We start from the raw sequence: 22,853 nt of genomic DNA on the forward strand, positions 1-22,853 counted from the left end.
TTCATCGCCGTATGGTGGGTTGAAATTTTTGTAAAAAAAAATCAAAACATGGTTTTCGATGTATTTTTTCCCGTAGAATTCGATTCTGAAGTCAAAAAAATACAAATTTTCTTTATTTTTTTTATTTAAAAAAAAAATCATTAAAAAACCGTAAAAAATGAGGTTTTTCGAGCAAAACCCCATAAAAAAGTAGCTGGACCCTACTTTTTATTACAAATTCGAATTCAGCGTCGAAAAATACATAAGAATATATAGGTCTGGTCAATTGCACAGACATTTTTATTTGTGGGCCTGTGTAATCAATCAGAATTTTTATTTATATCAATGAATATGATTTTGTACAGAATAGTTAAATTTAAAAAAAAACATAATTAACAAGAAAATAGTTCATTACCCACAAGATAGTTGAATTTTCAACGAAAATTATAAATATTTAATATAAAAAGTTTGTTTATTATAGACATTCAACTTTTAATCTAGCAGTTGAATTTTTCAACTGAACAGTTCCATTTTCATAACAAAAAAAACACACACAATTTCTAGATAAATAGTTGAATTTGATTTCTAAAAAGACCAAAAACTGTTAAATTTTCGAACAAATAGAATACTTTTTATCGAAACAGTTAATTTTTTAACAACAAAAACTTCCTACCTGGTAGTTAGATTTTTAAACAAACGAAACTTGATTCCTACTATGAAATATCACATTCAATAAAAAATGTCAAATTACAAAAAAATTAAGAAATGATCATTTAAATAATTTGTAACGAAAAAGTTGCACTTTGAAAAAACAAAAAAAAAGAAGATAAAATGTTTGAATAAACAGTTCAATTTTTAATTCAAGAAGGCGAATTTAAAAAAAAAAGAGTTAAATTAAAAAAAAAATCATCTAAATATTAGATTACTCAAAGTAGCGAAATGAATTAAGAACTAAAAATATAATAGTAGTCTGTACAATAAAAAAGATTTTTCAATCAAGAAGAATTAACTGAATTATAATAATTATAAGTATATAAAAATAAGTATATAAGTATAATAAGTATAAATTTTATATAATTATAAGTCGCAATATAAATGTAAATAATGAAAAAACAATCTACATTATTTAATAAATTCGTTAACTTTAGCAACAGATTTAAAAATTGATTAATTATGTCTTCAGTATTAATGATTCCTTTAATTATTTGATGGTGGTAATGCGACTGTTTATAAATTAAAAAACCTCGCTCTTTAATTTTATTTATAAAAAGTACCGTTATCCACTTAGTCTCAAATAGAATGGTTTTTAATTAAAGCTGTGAAAAAAATTCCTCTCTAGCTCCGCTGGGATTCGAACCCAGGTCTCACAGATTGCCGGTCTGGTGCTCCTACCCGCTAAGCTGCAAAGGAGAAAGTTAATTATAACTTTTTCCACAAACTCTTACAGAAGAACGACAAAAAACAATTGTGCTACGCTAGAAGAAAACCATAACATATAAAAATTCATTTAAATCCATTAAGTTTATATCTTACAATATAAGTTGACTTGATATATAAAGTCAAATCTGGATTGTGTATCTGTTTAGTGACTGACAGTGATAAATAAATCCAAAATCTCGGAACTGTTTTGTCTCTCTCCGATTTCTCGCTCTGTTTTGTCACGCTTGAGTAAACACTGCACGTCCCCCGCAGGTCGTCTCATCCATCCCCGGGGCGCATCGTCCATTCTTAGAAACACTAAATCCAGAATCACTATATCCAGGTTCGACCGTATTTCATTTTTTTTTTAATTTTCAAAATATCAAGGCTGTGATAGAATTATTTGTCGATTTATAACCAAGCGGAGAATCCTGTATTTTATTTACCTTTTGTTCTCGTGTGGAACGCGATTCGGATTGTTACAAAGCGATCTCAAATTCACTGCCAACTGCAATTTGAAATTTTACTCTTTCATCGACTCCATCCAAAATTCATACGAATTCAGCAATCCTCAAAGTGAAATTCTCCATAGAAAATTTCAATGATAATCGTTTACATTCGAGTCGTAATTTCGATTGCATCTGTTATCCATGTGCGGAAATGTGAATTTGCATCGTAAAAGGTTTTATTGGTACATAGATAATAAAATTAAATAGACATTCTAAATGAAAATTTGGAATTTACTAAATTCAGATAGACTTTGGACATATTTGACGAGATTTTGAAGGGACTTCTGTTAATCAGAATTTCCAAATGACGAATTTTTATTCTACATATTTTGTTTCTTGAATAAAAAATCATTAATTGTAAATAATTTTTTAATCGTAAAGACCACAGTTCTGTTTTAAAAATATTGTTAACACATTATAATTTGTAAACTTTCTTAACTTTTATGAAGATTAGAAAAATTAAAAATTGTTCAAGACTTATTTTTCAATATTAATTGTAAGATTTGTATTTAAAAATATATCAAAAAAATCTAGAAGATTTTAAGGTTCATTTTCATTTAAAAAATTTTTTTTGAAATGTTATAAAATTTTTTAATTATTTTATCAGGAATTACTAAGAGTTTTCGGTTTATTAACGATTTGAAAATAACGTAAATTTTGAGAATGTTTCAAATAATTTGATAGCATCATAACAATAATAAATACAGACATCTCCAATGATTTCCTATAATTACAAAATAGAAAGTAGAAGATCTTAAAAAAAAATTTCGATTTTTTCAGATAACAATACTTTAGAAAACATTTAAACTATATTAAAAGATATTTCGAAGTCTTATAAGTTTAGAAAATGTGCGAATATAATTCAAATTTTAAGATTAGATGACACAATTTCAAACAAAATCTGAATTTTTGAAAATTTCGAAATACAGAAGCTTTTCAAAATTTCAAGTTTTAAGATAATATACAATTTTTTTGACATTCCTCGGAAGATTTAAAATCATATTTTGTTTTTTAACTTTAGTTTCAAGTCAATATTAAAAAAGATTAAAAATCATTAATGATTTTCTCGAATTTAAAAACAGAATGTAGAAGATTTAAAAGCCAAATTTCTCAATTTTTCAAGATAAAAAAATTTCAGCAAATATTGAAATTATTTCAGAAGCATCTCATTGTTTTATGAGTTTTAAAAAGATTCAGAATAAAATAAAATCATGACATTATTTCGAATCATTTAAAATAAAAGGTGGATTTCTGAAGAAGCTTTTTAGGAAATTCCTAGGTTGAAAAAAAAATTTCTTAAGATTCTTGAAAAAATTTTATATAATTGTTTATTTAAAAAAAAATTAATTTTAAGAGACAGTTGAAAAAGATTTGAAAGCAAAATGTTTAAATTCTTCAAAATAACAAAATTTTAGAAAAAATCCAAACTTTTTTCTAAGTTATTTAAAAGCCTCATATGTATTTTTAAAAGATTCCAATATGATGAAACTCTTAAGATTTTTTAAAACTATTTCAAAGAAAATGTAGACTTTTAAGAATTACGAAATAAAGAAGCCTTTTAAGAATTTCGAAGGTTTCAACATAATAAGCCATTTTTTCTAAAATTTCTGGGAAAGTTCAAAATGATTTTTTATTTTAAAAAATTAATTCTAAGGAAAAATTTAAAAAGATATTAAAGCATTCGAAATAATCTCCTAAAATTTCGGAAAAGAAAGTAGAGGATTTCAAATCTAATTTTTTTTAAAGTTAGTGAAATTTCAGAAAACATTCGATAACATTCGGTAAATTTAAAATTATGTTTTAATTTGAAACAAAAATTTAAAAAGAATATTCAAAATCATTACAAAGTATTTTCAAAATTGTCAAAAAATGATGTATTTTCAATCTATTTAAAAGGCTATTTTGCAAAATAAAAATAATAAAATTCCGAAAAATTATAAAATATTTCTTAAGTTCTTTGGAACTTCTGCCAATCCTAAAATGTTTTAATATCCTGTATAATACAAAATTTTCTAGATACTTTTCCCACACATGTAAAGTCTTCAAAAACTTTTCTGAATGTTTTTATAGAACCCAGAAAAATTATATTTATATTACCTTAAAGACAAATAAAAAAAAATTGGAAATTTTTATTTTGTTTCAAAAGTTATTTCTCTTTCCAATTATAATTTAGTTAATTTTTTTCTTCCTTAACGAAAAAATCTTTTTTGATCAAAAATTCGTCATTTTTTTCAAATTAATTTTCTTTTAAATATTAACTATTCAATTTTTCTTCGAGAATTCACCTGTTTTTGTTGAACTACTTGAAAAATTAAAATAAAAAAATTTAACTCTACTAAATATTAATTTTTTGGATTGAATAGGATCATTTCAGTTCAAAGTCAAAAACTTTTGGTTGATAAATTAACTAGCAATTAATTGAAAAATTGTTGTTTTTTTATGAATTTAACAGTTAAAATTAAAATCTTTTTGAAATTTTTGCACATTATTGTGTTGAAATCTAAATTTTTGGTTTGATAATGAATCATTTTAATTTTAAATTAATTAGTATTAGCTAAAGATTCAAATATTTTATTAAAAAATCAACTATTAGATTTTTCGTTGAAACTTCATCTTTTTGGGTGTGAAATTTAACTAAATAATTAAAATTTCAACTTATTTGTATAAAATAATTTTTTTTAGATACATTATTATAGTTAAAGATTTTTTCCTTAGGTTATAAATTTACCTAATTTGGTGAAAATTTGGTCTTTTTGGTAGAAAACTAATTTTCTTGGTAGAAAGTTTAATTGATTAGTTAAAATTTGACTATTTTTGTTTGAAATTCAAATTTTCGCGTTAGAAAATTCGACTTTTTTGTAGCAAGTTTGTATCTTTTAGAAAAAATTTAAGTTAAATATTTATAGCTTTATTTCAACACTTATGTTTTTTGATCAAAATTTAATAATTTTGTTTACATTTAATATTTTTTTAGCTGAAAATTAATGTTCCTGATAGAAAATTCATATTTTCTTAATGAATTCAAATATTTTTCTTCATTTAAATTAAAATCATATTTGATTGAAATATCAGTTATTATATTTGTCGTGGAGAATTCATATTTTTGGTCAAAAATTCATATATTTTGTTGAAATTTATACTGCTTAGTTGAAAGTGAAACTTTTTGTTAAACGTGAACATATTTAGGCAAAAAAATTAAAGAGCTTTGTTAAAAATTTGTCTATTCTTGAAAAGATTTAATCTTTTTTGTTTATAAATGCAACTGATTGAAAATGATGTTTTTCGATTGGGGATTCAACTATTATGTGGAAAATTTGTCTTTTTTGGATCGACTCAACTGTTTTTTATTTTAAACTGAAATATTTTTGGACAGCATATCAATTATGTATTGCATTTTTTATCAAAATCAACTACTTGTTTGAAATTAAACTTTTTTTTGAAATCTTAAAATAACTAATCTAAGCTCTTCAAAAATCGTTCTATTTCTCAAAAATGTTACGAAAATTTTACAATAATTAAAAAAACAAGACAAAAAATAACGAATAAATATTTATTAACCATTTGTATTTAGTATTAAAAATTATTTTTCTCCCAGATAAAAAAAATTCCAGTTTAAAATCAAAATTCTATAATTTCTTACGTTTTTAGTATTTGTTGATAATTTGAAAAAAGATAAACTCAATAGATAATCCTTAATAATTTTCACAAGTTGGTAAACTGTTCAAATTTCTTTATTAGCGACGGAACTTTACCTTTCACTGGTATTGTATCAACAATCACTAATAAATTTAAATATAGCCCTACATCTTCGTGGATTATTTTGTTAAAGAAAAACTAATTGTTATTAATAATTATAAAATAAATTTTAAGAAGAAAAGTCAGAAAGAATAAGAAACTTAAACCAGAAGCCAAGAGATGGCAACAGTAGTCTGATTTCTGAAGGGTAGAATAATTTTATAGGGGTGGTTCAATCCTACAAGATATTTGTTTTGAAAGAATAATTTTTCTGTACCGAAGATTTAAAAATATACCGAAAAAATATCTGGCAGATTTTAAAAGATTTTTTTTATTTGGGGAATATTTTTTCTAAAAATTAAGAAAACTATCAATTATTCCATAATGTATTCCAAAGTTATAGAAGTTTGTAAAAGTTTTTAAAATAATTCAAACCTTGAGAAGATTTACAACATTTTGAACAAATTTTAATGTTTGAATACTTCGAGGACGGAACCTTTTTAAGGATTTTCAAACATTTTTAAAGATTTTTTGAAATTTCCAAAAAGAATCTAAAAGATATTGAAGCAAAATTGTACAATTTTTAAAGATTAAAAGTTTTCGGAAAATTCGAATAAATTTAAAAGATATTTCGACGTCTTAAACAAATTCAATAACAATTTAATGCCTTACAAAATGTAAACCAATATGTAGATTTGCAAATATTTTGAATTAAAATGTTTAAATTTTGAAGCAAATATTTTTTTAATAAATATTTTTTCTTTTTTTCTTTAAATTTTGGAAAAATCAAAAAAATATATTTTATGGAAAACCCCACATTTTTTATTCTTGCGAATATTTTTGAAAAACTAATGTTTTGAATTGTTTTGGTAAATTATAAAAGATATGGCCAAAGAAAAATATGCTTTTTCATAGAACTTTTTAGGCTTCACAAATTTTATTTTAACATTTTTTCACATCTGGCATTGTTTCTAAGACAAAGTAGAAAATTCAATGGTAAGAAAAAAAATTCTTCTGGCCACGAAAATTGTTTGGCCAGCATTAAACTTAAAGATATCTTCCTTCTCAAAGTACAAGTTCCAAGAAATTTGACAAAAAAATTAAAAATTGGGCTCCTTGAGAAAACCAAATTTAAATTTTTTAACTGTCGCTATTAGATTAATTTTCAACCTTTTTGTAATTTTTTAGCTGATTACGAATGAATTACAAAAATAATACATATCTCAATTAGGCCAAAGTTATAAATTTTTTTTTAAAATCTGGTTTTTTGATAAACAAAGTACAAAATTCAAATACGCATACATTTTTACAATGTTTTTTACATATTGAAAATTTTTAAATGCTTGAAAGTAAAATGAATTTTAATAAAGCGGTCAAATTTCTAACAAAAAACATGCATTTGATTCAAAAAAATAATGTTAAGAAAATAGTTAAGTTTTCAAACCAAGAAATTAATTTTCTACTAAAATTATAAATATTTAATCAAAAAGTTAGACTTTTAAGGTGCCAGTTTTACTGAATTGAAATAAGAAATTTCATAATTTTTAGTAACAATTTCAATAAACAAATAATCCAACCTGCTATTTTGCTGTAAAAAAATTGTAAACAGAGGAAAATTTTCGAATTATGAAATTGCGCGAGAAGCCAAATTTCTACATCTTGCTATATAGGATATTTTTCATAATACAGTTGAACTCCAATTTCGCAATTTTTGAAAATATTTTAGAATTTTAGAAATTTTCAGGTATTTTTAAAATTTCTTATAATTTTAAAATTTTTGGGAAGTTATTGGAAATTCTGGTGAAATTTTAATATTTTTAAATTTATTTTTAATTTTTGTGCAATTTCGGAAATTTCCGGTAACAGTCATATATGGTAAACCGTGGTTACTTTATTAAAAATGGTATTAAATTCATTTCTGTTTCGTTAAAAAATGTACTGTCTGTTCCAAATGGAACCACTTTTTTAAAAATTAATTTTTTTGTTCATAGATTAATCATTCCCTTTGAAAATTCATCTCTTTAGTTTAAAAAAATCTTTTTTTATAATTCATACGTCCTATTAAAAAATTTAACTGTTTTGCGGACAACTAGTTAAAAATTAATTTAAAATTCGTATTTTTCTATGCATTTTTTATGATTGAAAGAGCATCACCATTTTTTCAAGGTTCCTAGGGAAATTTTGAAATGCATTTTTTTAAATAATAATTTGAAGTAAATATTTCAAGATTTTGCAAAATCTCAAAAGATTTGTTGTGATGAATTTTCAAAAAGAAATCAGGAAGAGTTGAGGGTGAATTTTTTAATTGTGGAAGATTTTTAAGAAACTTTAGAAAAAAAGTAATTATTTTTAAATTACATATAGAAGTTTTTAAATCATTTTTGAAATAATGTTAAATTCGATAAGATTTCAAAATGAATGCTGAATATAGATTGTTGATGATTTTGAAAAAATGCAAAAGCTTTTTAAGAATTTTCAAGGGATTCAAGAGGATTGATTTGTTCAGGTTCCTAGAAAAATATAAAATTATTTTCAAAATTTCATTTTATAAGAATATTTCAAAACATTTCAAGACATTATCCTAAATCATAACAAAATATGCGGAATAATTTTGTTCTGGTTGTAAAATTTTTCTAAAATTTTAGCAAGAATTAGAATTATTTTTAGAATGTCGAAAATTTTAGAAAAATTTTTTTGAATAATTTAAAATTTAGAAAGAATGCCAAAATGGTCAAAAAAAATCGGGAAGATGTTAAGACAATTTTGGGAATAATCTGAGTCAGTTTAAACTACTAAAAGTTCTAGGCTGCAAAACAAATTTTAATAGAAAAATCTAAATTTGTTTAAAATTTTCTCAAGAAACCTGGGAAAATTATATTGATATAATATGAAAAACAATCTCGTTGAAAGAAGGCGATTACATATAAAATGCATTTTTTATGTGAACTAGATAAGACTACAGAGTTTAAAATTATAAATAAATTCTTGTTTTTCCATTTAGAAGCTTGTGAAGTTTTATGAATACGTGATAATTTTGGAGACAATGTGGCCTATTTCCATTTAGTGATATTGTTTTAATTACAAAAAAAAAGAATACCAAATAAAGACTAAAAATTATTTATTTTTTTCAATAGAAAGTATAACTTATTTATTGATAAATAACTAGTAAATTTTGCAGAACAAAAAATGGTTTGAAAATATTATCCTGTTTGAAATAAAATAAAAAAAATTCAAACTGAAAATATTTATAACGGGTGGCAGGAAAACATTTTCAATTCCAAAATGCACATTCTTTTTAGTTTAAACAGTCCTATAGTACTTTAGAATGTATTTTATAAAATCCAAAAAAAATTTTATTGAATCCAAAGCATTTGGTTCAAAGAAATTGTTTTTGGTTGCAATCAAAATTTTAAATGTTAGATGTAATCTTTTAAATTATTCTTTAAATTTGAAATAACAACAATATGAATAATATTTTTCAATGCAGATGAACAATACAAGAACAAGATTTTTCTCAAGAGAAATAACTTTTGAAAAACCACTATACGCACATTGAAAACAAATTGAAATTAAATTGAAATAAATTGAAATAAAATACATTGAAAAAAATCAAATTGAAACAAATTTTTTTTAATTTTATAGCCCCGTAATTTTATTTTTCGGGATTTCTAGTCGTCCAATAAAATTAATAATTAATAAATAAAATTATTAAAACTCCCGAAAAACAAAATATGCAAAGAATAATAATTGCGTAAATAAAATTGACGGTACAGGAAAATTTTCGAATTACACAATTCAATGAAAATATTATTTATTCATTCCATTCGCAAAAGTATTCAAACGGAAATCTTTTTATCCACATTGTCTTGAAGCAAGGTAAAATAACCTTGCATCAAGAGAATCTCGAACAAACGAACGGAAACGTGTTATCGTGAAAACTCAATTTTCAGTTTCGACGATTAAACATTTTCGTGACTAAGCATATCATTTTTGAAAACAACATCCTATCTTTAGAAAACAAAGGTGACAGTGTTTCTTATGGCCTACTTTTATCTTTTCTTTGTTTCTTAGCACTTCAAACGATGCAATAATTGCAATAATTATTATAATTATTAATATTATAAAAATATTTATTATTCTTGTTTAAATAATTTGTAATTTTTCGGAAATGTGAAAGAAACGTGTTTTTTCAGTCAAAAACAAATTTTCAACTAAAATTATGAATACTGAACTAAGAAAATTAATTTTTACTAAACAGTGGAATTGTCTACCAACAAAATCAATAACTTTTTCTGAAAAAATAACAATTTTTTAACGAACAGTTTCATTTACTTCTGAAAAATAAATTTTTAGCTTAATTGAGGAATCTTCAGTTGAATTACTAACTTCTTAAATTCATCTTTTTGGACGGAAATTCATTTTTTGATCTGAAATTTTTACTTCTTTAATGCAATTTTCTAAAATTAATCCTTGGGCTTAAAATATATTATTATATTTTTTTCTTAAAAATTGAACTATTTCGTCTAAAATTAATTTGTTATTATTTGAAAAAATTGAATAATAATTTTGAATAATAATAATAAATCTTCTTTTGAACATAATGATTAAACAAATAATTGAGTTCTTTTCCCAAAAATATGAATTTTCAGTTAGGAAAATTAATTCTCAAAAAATAGAATTTTCACAAACAAAGGAAAACTAACTTTTGTGTATTTATTTCTTTTTTGTAGCTCGTCTCGTTTCCCCAAAAATATATTTTTTATTTTTACGTCGTTTTTTACAAATAAAAATAAAGCTAAACATTCTATCAAAAAGTGATTCACATTAAATTTGCAGCTATTTTCTAGGTGCATAATTTTTATCTTCTCATATTTTTTCGTATCTGTGAGCGCAAAATGGAATTTTTCATTTTTTTGTAGTTAAAACTAGAACCGTTAGTCGAAAAGTTTGAATTTTCGATTAAAAAAAAAATGCAAAGCGCTGCGCTGCTTTAATAATCTTTCAGGGCTTTGAAAACGCAAAGTTTTTTCTTCTCTTTACTTTTTTTGTTATCGTACATTTTTCGACTTAAAATTTACATTTTCCTTTTTATTTTTTTTCATTTTCAATATGTTATAACTGATAATTTTTTTTTTTTTATTGAAAAAAAGTCGTAGGGATAAATTGTTCAAATTTCCAATTAATACAAATAGCATTAAATAGATTATTAAAATCTTTAAAAAAATTGTATCAAAAATTTTGAAAATGTGTTAACTTTTTGAATTTTTATCAAAAATAGCTGGCTAACGAACTTCAGTTTTCGACACTAAAAGAATGTACTTAAGGCCAATCTAATAGATTAATCCTTTGTAAACTTATCGTGCTCCCCCATTCATGCAGGCTTATACCTACACCCACTCATGCATACACACATGCAAACAGGCTTACAAACAAACAGACACATTCGTAAAAACTGGTTTTTCGGGCCTAGAGGTTCTCAAAACGTGAACATTTCACTAAAAGTGGAATGGGGGGGGGGGGTAAATTTTTCTCTGATAAAAATGTAAAAGTTCAAAAATATTTTAATTTTAAGCTTGAAATAAACAATATGTCAATCAAACTAAATTTCTTTTGTAGAAAATTCGTCTCTTTTTGAATACATTTACTAGTTTTTTTAGTTAAAAACGCAATAATTTGAAAATTAATCTTATTAGAATTCAACTATTTTGTTCAAATGCATCTTTTTTTTAGAAAATTATTCTTTTTGGTAGAAAATTGATATTCTTGGTTTAAAATTAAATTTTGTGTTAAAAATTCATATTTTTCATTAAAAACTTAAACCATCTTCTAGAATATTCATCTTTTTTTTAATTTTCTAAATGTGTTTTTGTTAAAAGTGAAAGTAGATGAAAATTAATCTAATTTCGTTAATGATTCAACTATTTTATTGAAGATTAGTCTTTTTTGCTACAAAAGTAATTTTCTTGCTAGAAAATTCATCGATTTGGTTAAAATTAAACAATTTGGTTAAAAGTTAACTTTTTTTATTGAAAATTAATATTTTCGAATCAAAAAATTAAACAGTTTTTTAGAAAATGTGTCTCTTCTCTAAAGAGGCAATGTGCATATGGTATACATTGGTGTTGAAACAGATGTGTTTTTATTGTCTTATTTTACATTTTTAAAAAGGTCAAGTACTATAGAAAAAAAAACAAGTTTGTCAATTAAAATTTTTTTGGACTTTGTGTCGCTTTTACAAAGCCCTAATTTGTTTATTTTGAATATTCTTATGATTTAAACCAAAAATACGCATCCTATCAAAATATAATTTTAAAAAATGTATAAATCTTTTTGAGAGAACAACTTTTTTAAATTATTTTTTTCTATATTATTCCTTGTATTTCTACAATTTTAAATTTCTTATTGGTAATCTTTACGACTAAGACATAAACTACGCTTTCTATAAAAGAATAATTCATAATAAATTTGAAGATCTTTTTTGGTTGAACATTCTTTTTTTATTAATTTTTGTTCGCACCTTGTGTCATTTTTCCAAAACTTTAGTTTTTATATTCTTAATATTATTTTATAACCAATAAAACAAAAACTACGCATCTCATAAAAAATGTTATTGCCATATTTGTAGCTTTATCAGCTGAACAACTTTTGTTAATTTTTTTCATTCGTAGCTTGTGTTGTTTGTTCAGAAATTAAATTTTTTATTAGTGATATTATATTTAAGATTTAAGCAAAAACTATTCGACCTATCAAAAAATAATCAATAAAAATTGTATCTCCTTTTTGGGTGAAAAACTTTTGTCTATCAATTTTTTTTCATACCTTTTATCGTTCTCCCACAAATTTTGCGATTCTATATTTAATGTTATTTTTTCATTTTCTCTCGGGACTTATTTCGTTTTCTCATATTTAATTTTTAATATTATTTTTTATAAATAAAACAAAAACTACGCCTTCTTTCAAAAAATCATCAATAAGAAATATGTAGCAATTTTTTAAGTAAACAACTTTTGCGTCTTTTTTTTGTAACTGGTGTTATTTGTCCCAAAATTTATGTTTTTAAATTGTAATATTTTTTTTAATGATTGAAACAAATACTACTTTTTGGCAGCACAGTTTTCTTCCGTTTCTCTTTTTTCGCTTCTAGCACAGTTTACGATTTTTCAAGAAAATTCAAAAAGCTGTTATAACGCTACTGTAGGGCTTCAAAAAAGCAACATAAATAAATTTTTTTTAATTTCAAAAAGAAAATAGTTTCAAAAGTTTTGAAAATACTTTAACTTTTTGAATTTTTATCCAAGAAGGCAGGCACCGACGTGAAATCTATTTTCTTTAGTCAGGGGTCCAAAAAACGTCTTCATTTGATCAAATGCGCGAAATTCAATTTTAACACATATACACACACACATATATATAATTAATAATAATTTATAATATATATTACATAATTAATAATTAATTATATTATCATTAGGATGAAAATTTTAAAAAAGAACTTTCTTCTTGTGAGACGTCTATTTTTAATCTTACTTTACGATGAGAAAGTCAAATATTCATATCACTGAAAATGGTAAATAGCCCCCAATTTTGTGTTTGGGGTTAGCATAGTTTTATCTTACAAGTAGGTGCATTTTAAAAGTCATCTCAGGAGTTTCAAGATCGACCAGAATTTCCAAAAGTGTACACTAGTAAGTTAATTTGTTAGTTGCGCGGTTAACTAAATTATTTTTTAAACAATTAATCAGCTTGTCCTCCACATTGAAAAAAGAGGAAGCTTCGTATCTTTATTTCCACTTTGGCAGTTATCCTTCGTTTTATCGGTAAATATATTTTTTTCATTGAAAAAATTGTACTCCACGTATTTAATAATCTGACACCCTACTTTGAATATATTTTTTTTTTCAACATTTAAAAAACATGAAAAATAAATTTTTAAGGTATTTCCGGATGAACTATTCACCTAGGTAGAATCAAATTCGACTATATGAATTTTATTATAATTTTCTATAAGCAAAGGTGAATCTTTGCGAAATATTTTTAAACTTGCAAAAAGTTTATACTCTGCGAAATAATTTTAATATTTCTCAAAAACTTTAAAATATTTGAAATATTTTTGAAACATTTTTTAATATTTTTGAAATTACTGAAATTTTTGAAAATTCACTAAAATCTTAGTGCAATCTTTAAAATATTTGCAATATATTTGAAATATATTTGAAACATGTGATTATATTTGTGAAATTATTGAAATCTTTTGAATCTACCTGCAAGCTTTTCGAAATTTTTAAATTATTAAAAATCTTCAGGAAATCATTGAAATCTTTGGAAAATCTTTGAAAATATTTGCGCATCATTTAAAATTTTTTCGAACTCTTTGGAAAATCACTGAAATTTTGGTGCGATCTTTAAAATTTATCTAAAATTATTACATAATATTCGAAATCTTTGCGAAATATTTGAAATATATTTGAAATTTGTGATTATATTTGTAAAATTATTGAAATCTTTGCCTATTTTTTGTGAAACATTTGAAATCTTTGTGCAATCTTTGAAATTTAAGTGAAATTTTTTGTAAAATAATTCGAATCTTTCAAATCCATCAAAAATATCTGCGTAAAATTTAAAATCTTTCTGAACTTTTTGGAAATGTTTGCGAAACATTTGAAATATTTGAAATATTTGAAATGTTTTAAAAATGTTTGATACTATTTGTAAAATTATTGAAATGTTTGTGACATTATTAAAATATTTAAGAAATTATTCAAATCTTTGCGAAATATTCAAAATTTTTGTGGAATAATTGAAATATTTGTGCAATGCTTGAAATCTTTTAAATATATATGAAATTATTGCAAAAAATGAGAAATCTTTTGAAAATCTTTGAAAATGCTTGCGCAGCATTTGAAATTTTTCTGAAATGTTTAATAAAATTTAAGAAATTATTAAAATCACTTAAGTCTTTGTGAAAACTTAAATCTATCCGATATTTTTGCAAAATAATTTAAATCTTTGTAAGATCTTTAAAAATCTCCGGGAAATATTTGATATTTGGGAAATTATTGAAATCTTTGCGAAATATTTAAATTTTTTGTGAAGTAATTAAAATTTTTTAATTCTATCTGAAACTTTTGTAAAATAATTGAAGTCTTTGCGAAATCTTAACAATCTATTCAAAATCTTTGCGAAATATTATTAATCGTTGTGAAATCTTTTACAAATCATTGAAATCTTTGTACGCTCTTTGAAATCTGTCAGAAATTTTTGTGAAATAATTATTGAAATCTTTGTGAAATATTTTGAATCTACCCAAAATCTATTCGATTTTTTTGAAATTCTTAAAATCCTCAGGAAATCATTGAAATCTTTGAAAATGTTTGCGCAGCATTTGAAATTTTTTTGAAATATTTGGTGAAATTTACGAAATTGTTGAAACCATGCAGGTTTTTGTGAAAACTTAAATCTACGAGTATCTAAAATCATTTAAATCTTTGTGAAATATTGCGGAATCTTTGCAAAATATTTGAAATATTTTTTACACATTTGTTAATATTTGTGATATATGATTGAAATCTTTGTGAAATATTTTTTATCTATCCGAAATCTTTCCGAAATATTTCAAATCTTATAAAAGCTTTTAAGTCTTTTGGAAAATCATTATTGTAATATTTCTAAAATATTTGATCATATTTGGGAAATATTATTGAAATATTTGTGAAATTATTGAAATCTTCGTAAATACATTGAGACATTTCTGCACTCTTTGAAATCTATTGTAAACTTTTGTGAAATAATTGAAATCTTTTTAATCTATCCGAAATCTTTTAAATCTTTGTAATTCTAAAGAAATCATTGAAATCTTTGTGAAATCTTTAGAAATATTTGTAAAACATTTGAAATATTTGGTAACATTAGTGAAATTATTGAAATCATTAAAGTCCTTGTAAAAAATTTTTAATCTCTCTTAAATCTTTGCGAAATATTTTCAGGCTTTTTGAAATATTTGAAAAATTATTCAAATATTAGCGCACTCTTTAAAATCTATGTGGAATTTTTGTGGAATAAATGAAAATCTTTGTGAAATCTTTTCACTCTATCAGAAATATTCGCGAAATTTTTTTAATCTTTGAAAACCTTGGAAAATCATTCAAATCTTTTAAAAATGTTTGTAAAATATTTTTAAATCTTTGCGAAATATTGGAAATCTTTTAAATCCTTAAGAAGTGATTGAAATCTTTGTAAAATATTTCAAATCTGTCGGAAATTTTTTCGAATTATTAGAAATCTTTTTGATATTTTTGGGAAATCATTTAAATCTTTTTCCACTTTTGGAAATCTATTGGAAACGTTCTGCAAAATATTTGGTATCTTTGTGAAATCTTTTTTAATCTTTGGAAATCCTTGTAAAATATATGAAATTTTGTTAAAATCTTTGAAAACTTCAGGAAATCATTGAAATCTCTGTGAAATCTTTGAAAAAACATTCATTTCTTTTTAAAATTGTATTCGTCTTTCTGAAATCGGTGCTAAACATTAGAAATCTTTGTTTACTCTTTAAATCTATCTGAAATTTTTGTGAAATAATTCAAATCCTTGGCAATTTTTTCGAAATATTTGAAATATTTTGAAAATATTTCATAATATTTGTAAAATTATTAAAATTTTTTGAAATTATTGAAAACTTTATGAAATCATTTAAATATATACAAAATGTTTGCTAAATATTTTTAATCTTTGTAAAATTACTGAAATCTATGTGATATCTTTGTGATATAATTTAAATCTTTTTAAAATCATTTTGAAATCTGCAGAAATCTTTTCAAATTTTTAAAATAGTTTTTAAATATTTAGTAAAATTTGAGAAGTTTATGAAATCTTTGAAAAATCACTGAATTCTTTCTAAAATTTTATAAATCTATCTAATGTCTGTGCTAAATATTTGTAATCCTTGAAATCTTTGTAAAATAATTAAAGTCTTTGTGAAATCTTTTAAATCTATCCGAATTTTTTGTGAAATCTTTGGAAATTCTTTAAAATCTTTGTATACTCTTTGTACTCATCTAAAATATTTGAGAAGTATTAAAAATCTTTCATGTCTATCCAAAATCTTTGCGAAAAATTTGTGAAATTTTTAGCAAATCATTGAAATTTGTCTACACTCTGTAAAATATGTAAACTTCTTCTGAAATATTTGAAATCTTTTAAATCCTTCCAAAAATTTTACAAAATATTTATGAAATTTTTTTAATCTTTGGAAATCTCTTAATTTTACCCAAAATCTTTGCGGAATATTCATTCAATTATTGAAATTTTTTGGAAATCTTTTGAAAGCCATCGAAATCTTTGTGTGCTCCTTGAAATCTATGTGAAATTCTTCTAAAATAATTGAAATCTTGGTGAAATCTTTCAAAAAAATATGTGTGTCAAAGTATAAATAAATATTAAGTTATAAACAATAAAAAAAGTATAAATACAAAAATTATTTTTAAAAAATGAAAAAATAAATTTTACAAAGTATAAATAAGTATTTAAAGTATAACTATTATGCGTTGCAAGTGTATTTAAATATTGTTTTTCTCAAATTTTGTGAGTACCTTTATATATTTAAAAATCTCTGAAATACTGTGAAATACCCCATAAAAATGTCACGAAATCCCGTAAAATTTTATGAAATCTGATATTTTCTGAGATCTGATATTTTTAATTTCTTTGATTCTTTCAAAATGCAATGAAATGTTTAAAATGTCCTAAAATTATTTGAAATCCTTTCAAATCATAAGAGTCAATTGAGAACCTCTAAAAAATATATAGGTACTAAAAAACGGTTTTTAATCTCATTTAATCAACATTGTAAAAAATGTCTCCATTTTTTTTAAGTTCCAAATCCCTACAGAAGTTTTGAGTTTGATAATTTCTTAAAATGCTGCGTCACAAGTTTGTGTATCTTTCCGACTCTGTCCCAGAGCTTGAATAAACCTTAATCTGCACGGGAAAAAATTACCTGTCTAAACTTTACTTTACTACTTTACTTTAATCAAAAATATGCCAAAAATCTCTCAAAATGTTGTATAATGTTTATTCCAGCGTAGTTATTTATTATATGTTGCAAAATGAAAAATTATTATTGAAAGTATATATTTTTTATAATAATTAATAATATTAAAGTACTGAAGTTATATTATTGAAAAATTGAATAGGTAACAAATAATTTTTTTTTTAATTTTCAGTTGTTTAAAGTAGAAACAATAACATAGTTGGGAATTATCTGTCCAATGTAAGGAAGATCTCATCAAAATTTGTTGCAGTTGAAAAATTAGTTAAATTTATTATTTGATATTTAAATTTATGTAAAGAAAGTAATTTCTTTCAGACTTAGAATTGAAACAATTTATTTCGTTAAAAGTTTGTTTTCACTTTAAGTCAATAATTTCGAGTCTTACTGATAGTTAGTAAATTCGAAATTCACGTACATTTAATAAATAAACATGAACTTTAAAATTCAACAATTTTTCATCGTAACTCTTTGAAATTGTAAAAACTTAAATTATTTCTTATGAAAATGTAAGATTCCTCATTCAAAACATTTACGATTAAAAGTTATAACATTTTTTAGTCTCAAAATTAAAAATTCTGCCTTTTCTGATGATTTTACATTTGAAATTTCATCAATTTGGAAGATCTAAAATTCAAAATTCTTACCTTTGACCATCAAAATCATGAAGACTAAAGAATTTTTATTCAAAGATTTTACAAAATGAACGAGTTTTCAATCATAGATATTACAAATTAAAGAATTTTAAAGTGCAAATCTTTGACATTCAAGAATTTTTAATTCTAAATCTTCAAACTTAAACTACATACTGAAAAAAATATACTCAAAATCACATACCCTTAAAATAGAAATCTTGAAAATTGAAAAAATTCTAATTTTTACCAATTAAAAATTTAATTATTTCAAAAAATTTCGATAATTCACTTTAAAGATTACAGCCTTCAATTGAAAATCTTAAAAATTAACTAATTTTCCTTTGAAAAATTTCCATCCAATTTTCATTGAAAACTGAATTACGTGTTAAAAAGAAATATTTAACATTATGAACTTTTAAAATATAAATACTAAAAATCAAATAAATTAAGTTTTAAATTTGTTTGTTTGCATAACTTTAAATTGGAAATATTTAAAAATAGAAAACATCCTTAAACTAAGAATCGTTAAAATTAAAAATTTTGAATTGTAAATATTCCAAATTCTACAACGTGGTATTGACTAAATTTAAAAGTAAAGAATTTTTAATCTTTGTAATTTAAAATTTAAAAGTAAAAAATTTTCTATCTTTTTAATTTTGAATTAAAAAATTATGCAAGATTTAAGTTTAACAATTTAAAAACCTGTCATTTGAATTACTTCCATTTGAAATTTCGGCAATTTTGATCTTAAAAATTATCACAACTCAAGAATTGTTATTTTTCAATCTTCAAAATTGAATTAATAAAAAAAAATTTCTAAATTACATAACTTTAAAATATAATTCTTGATAATTGAAAAAATTATGAATAATAATATTAGTAACATGAAATATTTCACAATAACTAAAATTTATAATTGAATTATATTTTGTAATAATTCCACTCTTTCATATTCTATTTGCCTTGGACGGCTCTTTTTTGGATGGAAAAATTTGGTCTGAGTGTTTTTTTTCTTAATCTGTTTCATTCGTCTAGAAATTAAATTTGTCTATTTTTCAGCTGTTTTTTGAGAATAAAAGAAAAACTAAGTGTCCTATCAAAAATTAAATAACAAAAAAATTGGCAGATCTTTTTGGCTGCACAATGTATGTTTAATCATCTTTTGTCGTATCTTGCATAGTTTGACCGCAAAATGGAATTTTTCATGTTTCCTTTTTTTGCAATAAAAATTTAAATTTTGTATTTTCCAGTATAATTCAAACAGTTTTCGTGTTAATCTCTTAGGGTGTTCAAAATGCAACATTTTTCTTTCTGAAATTTTTTTTGTATCTTGCGTTGTTTGGCTTAAAATGTTCATTTTCGTTTTTTTTTAAATTTTGAAAATGCTATAACTCGGTTTATTTGTAACAAATCTAATACCGTTTAAAATCATTTCGTAAAATTTTTAAAAAGTTATGCTGGTTTAAAAAATGTACTTTTAAATTTGAGTAAATTTAAGACATATTCAGAAATCTTTAAACGATTCAACAATAATTAAAACTTGTAAAGACTTTTTGAGAATTTTGTAAGGTTTTACAAAAATGAAATAAAATCAGGTTTCTGCTAATAATTAAAATAATTTTTTATTTCGGAAAATTCATTTGAAGAAATTCAGTAAGACTAAAAAATTTAATAAATGGTAATAATTGAGTAAATTCCATAAATATTTAATAGAATTGAAAACATTAAAAAAGAATTTATGCTTTAGAAGATTTTTAGAAATTTACATTTTTAAAGGTTTTAAAAATAAGCATCTGGAGCTTTAAAAGAATCTCGAAAGGTTTACAAATTTTCCTCAAATGCTTGGGGAAATTTAGAAGATTATAAGGCAATTTTTCATTTTGAATGATTTTTCAAACTTTTGAGGAAAATTCGAGCCTGTTAGGAATATTTTCAAGAATTTAAAACGTTTTAGATAGATCAAAAATATTAAAACAATTAATATAAATAATGACCCTCAAATACCAGAATTTATTTTTAAAAATTTTTATCAATACTTGACACATGATTAAACTTTTCACTCTCTTGATAATTTCTCGTACGACAAGCCTTTATTTATTTAGGACCCTATAAACATTGTATTTTTTATAAACACATCCGACCCTAAAAGCCACAATTTTTAAGTTATAAGGGATTCCCTCTTTTATATCCTTAATTTTACAATAAATAAATGGCCATGGATTAATTAAAAATTAAGAAAAATAATATTTTCCGAATAGAGCGTTTTTGTCAATAACAATAGTTAAAAATAATAATGGTCAGATATCGAAAGTGCTACCCAAGATAATTACATTCTTTATCGTAAAATTAAGGATATGAAGAAGGTAATCGATAATAACTTGAAATTTGTGGTTTTTACGGGAGGGTATGTTTATAAAAACTACATTGTTTATAAGGCCATAAATAAATAATTCCTGGTCGTACGAAAAAATATCACGAAAGTAAAAAGTTTTATTTTATACCATAGATTAATCAAAGAATTAGGAAAAAATCGATTTTCTTCATTGAGTTTTTTAATTAATAACAATAGTTATAAACAATAAGGGTCAGATATCGAAAGTACGACACAAGGTAATGACATTTTCTATGGTAAAATAAAGGATATAAAAAAGTTAATTGCTAATAACTTGAAATTTGTGGATTTTAGGGGAGGGTATCTTTATAAAAAATACATTGTTTATGAGGACAGAAATAAATAATTGCTTCTCGTACGAGAAAATATCAAGAAAGTGAAAAGTTTAATCTTATGTCAAGGATTAATAAAAAATTGAAGTCAATTCTGGTAATTGGTGGTCATTATTAATATTAATTGATATAAACAATTTATCAAAAGAAATTATCAACAACAAATTGTGTTAATAATGCAAGATAAAGACTCTGTTCAAGTTTTGAAATTTTCTAAATTATAGATTCTGAGGGAACACTGCAAATATGGCAATTTAAAAAAAATCATTTGTTTATAACGCTTTTTATTGCAAACGGTTCGTCGTGCAAAAAAAGTACAAGACGCAAAAAAGTTTTATTTTTGCTCAGCCATGTTAAAAACAATTTTATAGTTTCTTTTTGTTTATAAATAATAACATTGTTAAAAAAATTGTTTAAACAAAAATTGACCTGTATTTCTAAAACCTACCTAAGAGAAGGGAGTTCGATTCAATCACCACACGTTTAAGTGCCGAGAATCGTCATAACTGCACAAAAAGCGATTTGGGAGTTTAACCCCATCACCAACCTCTACTCGCTGCTGTCAAATGCAACTTGAACAAAAGAGAAGTGAGCTTGAAAAAATATCTCTTTTTACGACAGGAGTATGATTTTATCAATTTATTTTATTTTACAATAATAACTAAAAGAAATGTATACGCACCAATAACTTTAAATATGTGTGCTGCAAGATCCTGATTTCAAATAATCTTGACAATTTCTTTGCAAAGTGTAAACTAATATTTAAAAAATGTTGGAATCATTGTCCTTCAATATTTATAAAATTTCACACATTGAATGTGAATTTCTTGCAATACATTAATAGAGCGTAGAGGATTAAATTGTCTCTTTAATTTCGTATTATAGGGGAATTAATTAATTCAATAAAAAAAGGCTTTAAAATCCTCTATTGCTTTTTATTTTATTGTTAAAGTTGAAAATTTCACTCAGTTTTCTCCCACAAAAACGGGTTATGCAATTAATGTGTTTCATTAGAACTTTTTAAATTTATTTAGATATCGAATTTTCAATAAGTAGATTTTATATCTTTAATTAATGCTAACAAGTTGGACAACATGATTAGCAAAATTATTCTGTACTTTCCTTATTTGTAAGAGTTATGCATTCTTTTAATTATTTAAATTCCAAATTAAGTTATTTTAGCTTAAATTCAGTCGCCCTAAGACACCTTCCGAGATACTACGTATCTACAGCACTGGATACCTCCCTTCCATTTCAGAAACCGACCACCTCCGAAGCTGAGTAGAGAAACTGGTGATAGAACTAAAACATGTGATGATTGAGTCGAACTCCCCTCTCTGGACAGGCTTGGCCTATGGCTACGTTGCCAATGCCTGACTCGCATTTATACTTGCTTAACTACACCCCCTCCATTGATCCCCTCACTTGCCACCATCCCGTATATTCCGCGTCGGATTAGATACTTTAAATGTTTCTAATTTTTGTTTAAAATTTTATAAATCTTTTGAAATCTTCTTAAATATTCTCTTAAAATTAATTTCCTAAGGTAAAAAATCATTTTTAATTTTCATAGGAACTTTAATTAAATTTTCGTATATAATTTAATTTTTTATTATTTGGAATCTCTTCAACTTTTTAATTATTTTTGACATCCTTTGTAAACTTCTGAATATCGTTTGAAATGATACGACTTTTTCCTACCATTTTTAATAAAACCTGTAAAAATTTAAAAACTGCCTGAAAATCTTCCAGATTATTTTTTTGACAATTTTGTTTTCTGCCATTTGAAAAAAGTGGACCTGCAGT

The 22,853-nt window shown here is 23.5% G+C and overlaps 1 protein-coding gene across 1 annotated transcript in view; it reads left to right on the plus strand.

Moving 5' to 3' along the window:
• Positions 1–22,853, plus strand: part of LOC117170203 (alpha-1,6-mannosyl-glycoprotein 2-beta-N-acetylglucosaminyltransferase-like) — a 72,078-nt gene that overhangs the window by 13,798 nt on the left and 35,427 nt on the right. The gene's annotated exons all lie outside the window — the stretch shown is intronic.

The sequence above is a fragment of the Belonocnema kinseyi genome, chromosome 3 (assembly GCF_010883055.1).
Source record: "Belonocnema kinseyi isolate 2016_QV_RU_SX_M_011 chromosome 3, B_treatae_v1, whole genome shotgun sequence".
Lineage (NCBI taxonomy): Eukaryota > Metazoa > Arthropoda > Insecta > Hymenoptera > Cynipidae > Belonocnema > Belonocnema kinseyi.